The sequence below is a fragment of the Pinus tabuliformis genome, chromosome 2_2 (assembly GCF_031772625.1).
Source record: "Pinus tabuliformis cultivar Carrire ecotype Pingquan chromosome 2_2, CPIR1, whole genome shotgun sequence".
Classification (NCBI taxonomy): Eukaryota; Viridiplantae; Streptophyta; class Pinopsida; order Pinales; family Pinaceae; genus Pinus; species Pinus tabuliformis.
In genome coordinates, this window is record NC_142300.1 from 694634690 (window position 1) to 694643835 (window position 9146).

General features: G+C 35.7%; 1 pseudogene; it reads left to right on the top strand.

The window, feature by feature from the left end:
• Nucleotides 1–5120: 5120 nt before the first annotated feature.
• LOC149194573 (AAA-ATPase At5g57480 pseudogene) lies at nt 5121–6901 on the top strand (annotated as a pseudogene).
• Nucleotides 6902–9146: the final 2245 nt, after the last annotated feature.

Here is a 9146-nt window from a genome sequence, read left to right on the forward strand (position 1 = left end):
CATTCATTATTGGAAGATGATACATGAGATCTTGTTCCTCTTGCAAAGGGACGAAAACTTGTTAGATGCAAATGGGTTTAGAGAACCAAGTATGGACCAGATGGAAAAATTGATAGACATAAAGCTCGTCTCATTGCTAAGGGTTTTTCACAAGTTGAGGGCATTGACTATACTGAAACCTTCTCCCTTGTTGCGAAAATGAACTCAATCTGTCTTGTTCTTTCCCTTGCCGCCTCTTTCAAATGGGAAGCCCATTAGATGGATGTTAAATCTACCTTCTTGCATGGGGACTTGTATGAAGAAATCTATATAGAACAACCTACTGGCTTTATACAAACAGACTCCAGCCTTCTATGTTGGCTTAAGAAATCCCTTCATGGTCTCAAGCAAGCCCCTTGGGCTTGGTATGCCAAAATGGATAGCTTTCTTTTAGAAATTGGCTTTTCTAGGTGTCATTCTGATAATATTGTCTACACCAAGAAAATGGGCAAGTCTCTTATCATTCTTGTTCTTTATGTTGATGACATTATCCTTACTGGTAGTGATCCCAACCTTATAAACCATGTGAAGTCCAACCTTAAAAAGAAGTTTGAAATAAAAGACTTAGGACACTTGCATTATTTTCTTGGTCTTCAAGTCTTGCAATCCAAGGAAGGTGTTTCCCTTTCCTAGTCCAAGTATGTCTGTGATCTTCTACGCCATTTTCACATGGAAGACTGTAAGCCAGCCCCTTCTCCCTTTCAGTCTGGAGCCAAACTTTCAATCACATATTCTTCCCCTGAAGTTGATGCTACCTTATACCGTCAACTTGTAGGTAAAATTTTGTATCTGACCCATACTCGTTTTGACCTTTCCTTTGATGTTGGCCTTATTGCTCGGTTTATGCAAAACCCACATGAAAGTCATTGGAAAGTAGCTAAAATAATGCTTTGTTATGTTCGAGGTATAGTTCAGTTTGGGATTCATTACAGTGCAAAAGCATCTCCTCTATTGGTTGGTTTCACTGATTTCGATTGGGCTGGTGACCTTGATGATTGGAATTCTACTGCAGGTTATGTGCTCACTCTTGGTTCAGGACCTATTAGATGGGCGTGCAAGAAACAAAGTGCCATTTCTCTTTCTTCAGTAGAAGCAGAGTATCGTGGTGTTGTAGAAGCTAGTAAGGAAGCCATGTGGCTTCGTCAGATCGTATCAGAGTTTGGCTTTCAACAGTAGCATCCGACTACACTTTGGTGTGATAATCGAAGTGCCATTCAACTATGCAAAGATCCAGTCCAACATTAGCCCAGCAAACACATTGAACTGCACATGCACTTCATCAGAAAGCTCATTCATGACCATGTTCTTGAAGTCCAATATTGTTCAACAGATGATCAAGTTGGAGACATCTTTACGAAGGCTCTCACAGAGGCGAAGTTTACTAAACTTCGATTTATGGTTGGAGTTCAGGAAGTTGTCACTATGGGGGGATAGGCTCTAATGCCTCCTTCCTTCTCCTATTGTGTCATATTTGTGCATCCTTCAAACCTATCCCAAGTTGTTCTTAAGAGGGGATGTTAGGATATTCTGACACATAGGAAATAGTTAAGTATAACTTGGTCTAGGGTAGAGTTAGGTAAAGTGTGTTTCTTTACTATGTACTTTTGTAACTTACAAATCCGACGGTCACGATATGTAGTGATTCGACGATTCATTCTATCCTCAGTATTACCTACACCTGATCCGTGGCTTAGCACCTGATTGATCCATGATCTCTATTTAAAGAGCATGGAGGGTCATTTGTAGGGTAACCGTTCATGAGAGAAGCTTATGTAAATTTTCATTCTTTTATTAATAAATTACCTGAAGTGGTTGTGTTGGCTTAGGCCGTGGACTGTTTCTCTCTTTGAGGGTTTTAACCACGTCAAGAATATTGGTGTATTAATATGTGATCTGTTTTTGAGTGGTGTCCTTTGGTGTTCTGTCTGAGGAACTTACCTTGTAAATTCCTACAGTGGTATAGATAAAAATCAAACCTTGGACAGATCCAAATTAATGAGCAAGCGAGAGGGCATTTAGAAGGGTGAACAAGGGTTCGTTTACTAGTGCAAGAGCCAGGAGGGTGTTTCACTTTTCAGTAGGGTGATATTCCTTTCAAATCGAATGCTTGCAGGAGAATTAGAATTGAGGACGTACGGGCATGGAGGGTGTTTAGCGGGCATGGAGGAAGCCATGTGAAGGGAGAAAATTTAATTAATTGAATTTCATGGAGGGTGTTTAAGGGCATGGAGGAAGCCATGTGAAGGGAGAAAAATTAATTAATTACATAAAAATGTAATGCACAAAATGTGGATTGATCTTAAATCTTATTATTATCCAATTTTAAGGTTATGGCCAAGCAACACACCAAATTGGTGTATGAGACCTCCTTGTTTGCGGGACAAGGGATCCATCTCAGTGTAGTGATCTCACTGCTAAGTCTACAAAGGCATACATACTCTACCTCCCTCTAGTGTGAACCTGTGACCTCTTAGGAGGAAACACGTTCTCTTAACCATGAGGCCCACTCAAGCTGTATTGAAAATAAGATATTTATTTCATCAAAACACATAACCCTATTTCTCTGCATTATCTTTGATTTTGATATGTTTGTATCCTTACTAATTTATTGAGACAAACATGTTTGATTTATATCTTTCTTAATTCATAATGATTTAAGTACCTAGAAATTTGCATCTAAATATAAAGTAAGAAAATATGATGGATATAATTTAATATCTACTTGCGTTTTTGGTGTAGAGAAATAGGGGTTTCATAATTTTTGGCTAAAACTCATCATTAACTTTCGATCAAAAATATTATTTGGTTGAAAATAAAACTTAATGGAGGAATATGGTGTGTAATAAAACATTTTAGACAATATTTTTTTTAATAGAAATTGTTTTCTAGAGTTGTTTTTTTTAATAATTTAGAAATTCTTTCTTATATTTAAAAAAATTACAAATAAATAAGGGTTACTAGTATTTGTTTGTTTTTTCTATATTTTTACATTACTAGTTGAAATGTTGGACTAATCCATGATGTTATCTTATTAGTTGAATTATTAGTGTGATGTGATGTGGCTTATTTTTTTATGTGGCTTGATTTGGACTATTTTGTTTTCTTTGCTGTACTGATATAGACTTGATCATTTCTTCAACTTTGTTGTTTTTGGATAAGGTTGGATGGTTCTTTCTTTGTTCTATTTAGAATTTTTGTGTTAGCTTGGATATGCTTGTTTGACACTTTTGGTTAATCTGTATTAGTGTTTTGAACTTAATTTGTGTCTTCTTGGTCAGCATTTACTTATCCTTGATTTCTCTTTTGGTGTTGGATCAATTCTTTTGGTTTGGCTTGGTTAGTTTGTTCAATGTTGCTAATGTTGAGTTTACACTTCTTGTGTCGGTTTAGCTAGGTTTCATTCTGTTTGTGTTTTCTCAAGTTGGCTCTTCTAGATTTTCACATGAGGGAGATGAATATGTTATCTTTACTATATTTTCCTCTTGTTTTTCCTTAGCAAATTCTAAAGAGGGGAAAAACATTTTTGATATTTAGTAATTCATATTAATATTATTATTCTTATATAGTTTCGGAATTATGGAAAATTACATTATTTTCCAAACCTAGTTGCCTTCAAAACGTATCCTATTACTATCTACTACAATCATAATTGGTTAAGAGTAATAACTATGAAACAAGTAATACATAACTCGATACCTCTAGCGAGTTACATGGTAGTAGACCTCATCTCAGAAGTGTGATGTTAGGATTTCGATCTCTATGTTTGTTTTTTGCTATTTGGTGTTGTAATGACCTCAAACCTGCAAGATTTGAAAAGTGCTTAAGCCAACGGTCATAGCTATAATCACATAAAGGTTACCACACAGCATTGAGGAGTTCAACATCTTGGAACAATTGCCTCAAAACGTGAGCCTTGAATTGTTTTGTTGGGAGTTTTGAAGGTGTTCCCAGCGCTTAAGCCAACGATCATAGCCATAATCACATAAAGGTTAGCACACAGCACTAAGGAGCTCAACATCTTGGAACAATTGCCTCAAAACGTTAGCCTTGAATTGTTTTGTTGGGAGTTTTGAAGGTGTTCCCAATAGACAATATCTGGAAAAGCTCAAGGCCATAGTCATAGTCCTTAGTTGTGAAGGGAGCAAGAAGCACCCAACAATTATTATTTTAGGACTTTATTCTACATCTGCATAGACACTACAAATATCTTCAATGCCCAAGATTTGAAAGACTTGTTTAAGACTACCGAGTCACCATAGGTCATATTGTCCCAAGCATTAAGCACTTAAGGAAATTATGACAACCGAAAAAGCTAGTGTTTTGGGTGCCAAATCAATGAAATAGATTAGTTATAATGTCTGCATCAAAAGATTTAGAAACCCAATCTTAAGAGATGTGACATGTGAAATATAATTCTTAATTACTATGGACCATGGACACTTACACAATTACTATGGATACTACCAATTAACTATCACTCTCTAAATTTTACCACCATAAAATTACTACACCACTTTCTAGGACACTTACACAATTACCATAAAACTTGGACACTTACACCATTACTATAGACACTCCGAATTAACTATTGACCACCATAATTTCACCATAAAATTTGATCACCTTCTAAAAGAGTACATTGAACCATATTAACAACGACAGTACTTCATATTGGTCCTGAAAATAAGCCAATGGATAGGTTTCACCATGCATCGAATTGGGTGTAGTGTTGACTATATTAATGTGGATCGAATTTGCAAAAACAACGACACTTGATATTTAGTCTAGCAAATAAGCCAATGGATAGGTTCCACCATGGATAGTGTTGACCACATTACAATGTGGATCGAATTTGAAAATTGTGCTTCTCGATATGTGGATAACCTTGACTTCAAATAATACGTGTTCACCAAGAATACGTGCTCACCAAGAACACGTGCTCGGGAAGCAGGCGAGGATGCTTCTCGACGAAGCCACCGCGTGAAACTTGTTGACCGAATTATTCACTGATTCTGTCGAACAGGTTACAGTAGTCTGCGGATCGATATAAAAGGTTCTCACTCCAAATATTACATCAAATGCGAAGGAAATCATCGTTTGAAGATGGAGAAAGTGATTGCCCAAATTTGGTCATTGATTGGTCTCTTCACTGTCCTCCAAAACTTCCTTCCTCCGCAGTTGCTCCAGTTGCTGAATAGATGGTTGTTCCTCTTTCAGGAACGTTCCAATACCAATTACGAACTTGAGATTCCAGAGTTCAATGGGAATTATGGAGCCAATTCAAACGAGGTGTACGAGGAAGTGGAGCTCTACTTAGCCAGCCTCGACGCCATTAAGGGAGCCCGTAGACTAACTGTATTTCGCCGAGAGGAATCGCGGAGTGTGAACTTTGGTCCGGCTCACGATGAGGTCATACAGGAATGCTTCAAAGGAGCCACAATGTCGTGGTCTCACCACGTTCAAATTGTTGGTACCGACAATCGGGTCGATAGGCGGTGGTTTTCCCTGGAAACAGCGAGGTCAAACGAGCGCTTGCTGTCGGCATATTTTGATTATATTGCGAAAGCTGCAGCTGAAATCAAGAAAGAGAGCAGGGGCATAACCATCTATACCAATAATGGAGACGGCCGATATGGGGATGGATGGACCGGTGTTCCGTTCAAGCATCCATCCACTTTCGGTTCTCTGGCCCTCGATCCGACGACGAAGGAGAAAATTATAAATGATCTCGACTGCTTCAAGAAAGGAAAGGAGTTTCACAACAGAGTGGGCCGTGCTTGGAAGCGAGGGTACCTTCTGCACGGACCCCCTGGAACAGGGAAATCTAGCCTCGTGGCCGCCATATCTAACTATATGAAGTACGATGTTTACGAGCTGGAGCTCACAAAGGTTTTCGACAACTCCGAGCTTCGTATGCTGCTACTGCAAATCAGCAGCGGATCCATCATTGTTATTGAGGATATCGACTGCTCGCTCGACCTAAGGGACAGGCTTTCGCACGATTCAAATCCTCATGATGAACAGCAAAGCGGAAGCCGAGTAACTCTTTCAGGTCTTCTTAACTTCACGGATGGGCTATGGTCGTGCTGTGGGGAGGAACGAATTATCATCTTCACAACAAACCATAAGGATAGGCTTGACCCTGCACTTTTAAGATCGGGCAGGATGGACATGCACATACTCCTCTCTTTCTGCAATTTTCCTGCATTCAAATCTCTTGCATTCAACTATTTGCAGATGGAAGACCATCCACTTTTTTCTGCTGTGAAGGAAAGCATGAGGGAGACTGGAGCCGAGATGACTCCTGCAGAAATCTCTGAGATCCTGATAAATCATTTGGACGACCCTCTGAAAGCCTTGAATGCAGTTATTTCTGCACTCAACGATCGGGTTAAATCGACATCTGTAACAGAGTGTAAAGAGCATAAAGGAACTGAAGAAAGAAGAGCGATGGCCAAAGATGGGATAGGGCCACGGAGGAAGAAGGGGAGGCAGGGGAAGGCGAAACGTCACTCCAAATCCAGGCATACAATGGATTGTCTTGAATGGGTACCGTCACATTGAAAACGGTGTTCAAATTTCAGAGTCATTTCTTCGATGGTATTGTTATGTATTATTGATTCGATGGAAAAAAAATAATTCATCGTTTCGTTGTAACCTGTATGAATAATCCTCTACTTCAAAAGTTGTGTATGCTGTAGGCTAGGGTATTATTAGCAAAATGACACCAGCAGAATTGTATGCCTCAGAGCTGCTCAGGAACCATTTCTTCCATTTCTGCAATTCTATATATTAAGACCTGGTTCTATATATTAAGATAGATAATATTTGAATTATATATGTAAAAGAGCACACCATGAAACTTGGGTCTAAATATTTAGATAGATAACATTTGAAATTATATATGTAAAAGAGATTCTGAAAATATGTCAATATGTTTTATTAATATAATAACCTAAAACAGATAATATTTGAAATCTGTGCTAATATGCTAACACGTTTTATTAATGATGGGAAAAATAAAAACTATCATAATTAAAAGGTTGAAATCCAACAGATATTATTTTTCGCCTTTTAATTCTATGAAAGTAGAAAATGATAACCATTAACTTATTTCGACCATTAATATAATTGTACTTTGTTAATGTGATGGTATTAGTTACATACCTAGTCACCTAACAATGGTAATTATTAGTCCAATAAATATATTAAAACTTTTAACCAAAAAACTTTTCCATTAAAAACAAAATTTCATAATTATTATTAATTTTTTCGTGCTTATTTTTTACGTGACCGAAAAAACTAATTCAATTTTTAATTATATATTTTTAAAATAATTATAGTAAAGTTTTTACGTGACAAAAAAACTAATTCAATTTTTAATTATATATATTTAAATAATTATAACCATTAAAATATATATAATATATACACGATATTTTTTGAAATGAATTATTTATAATAATTACAAAACCATTGATTAACTGGGTAGATTTTCTATTTAAAATACTCAAATATAAAAGCATGGAGTGAAAATATTGTAGTGTCTATCTATATTTTTGAATAATAAATCGATTTTGTATATCTAAATAATTTAGATAATGTAAAATTAAAAATTAAAATATTTTTATTTTCAAACAATATATTTTAATTAACAAAAATAAACAATATATATTTTAATTAACAAAAATAAATTGAGTTTAGATGCTCATTTTATAGCTCAGTGTGATGTGTAATCTTGCTATTAGTCATCAAAGTTAAAATTCCATATTTAAAATGGATCTACCCTGATAAAAAACAAACAGAATAACACAATGGAATGCTTCTCTACTTGAATTTTAAAAACACTAAAAGTAATAGACTATATTTAATTATCAATCTAGAGAGTGAATCTATAAAGTTGCAAAATCTCTTTTTTAAATGAAAAACTTGAGAAAAAGTTGTGTGGAATCTAACCCTAATATAATGTTAAAATAAATCTAAGCTTATCAAATTTATATATTTACTTTGTTATATAACATATAAAAATATATACAATGTTTTCATATTTGTTCATAATTATTTTAAAATTCATAACAAAAATAATCATAATCAATCATAATCAGTCAACTTCAAATAAACACAATTAACTTTTATAATTTCATTTTAATATATAATTTATCAAAATTATAAAATATTTTTATCTTTATTACATCATTATTTTAATTGAAAATAAAAACAATTAACCTTTTATCTCTACTTACCCTATTTTTTAAAATAAGTTATAAAAATGTATAAAAGTTTTTATATTAATTTAAAAATATTCCACTTTCATAACCAAATTACAACCAAATTTGAAAAGATTGTTGACACCTAATCCTCTGCGGTTGGGTGACCCTGGAATGTGAACAGTCATCAGAAGATGAACTGAGCAGTCACATTCTTGTATATAACAACAACTACCTAATGTAATAAATCGAATAAGTTTTTCTGAGTTTTCTGCCAAACTGGAGTTACTCTTGGCCTGACATGGTATCAGAGCCAAGTTCTAAAAATAGTTGTAACTCCCTTCATTTCTGCCACTGTCTCTGTCCTGATCATTTTTGCCTATGCCTCTGTCGCTCTCTGAGCAGTCAGACCATGTCATAAACGTTTCAAAAAAAAAAAGGGCCACCTTCTACAATTCAACACATGTTAGAATGTCTTCCTCGTAATGAAATGCATATGGATTTTGTACTGTGATTTATCGGGGCTGCTTTCTATGATCTAGCAGATATGCCATAATTTCTTCCTCTCCCTCTCTGGTTAAGGTGGCATGCAGGCTTTGTATTTCATTCGGAATTACTTCTCGTTTATCACGGTATGAGAGCCTACCCCATTTTTGACATTTTCTGTGTTGTAACTCCTCTCTACTACCATTATTCTCTGTCAAATCTCTGTCATTCTTCTCTGTCCTAATTGATCGAACACTCTGTTGAATTTCTGGAGTTCAAAACCCCTGTCACAATGAATTTTGTCTACCTAACGTTGAGGCCGATATACTTGTGCGTTGAACGTTGTTCTATGGGGGATTGTCGTGCATTGATTCAAGCCAGTTGGTCAAATATAACTGTGCGTTGAATTACCGT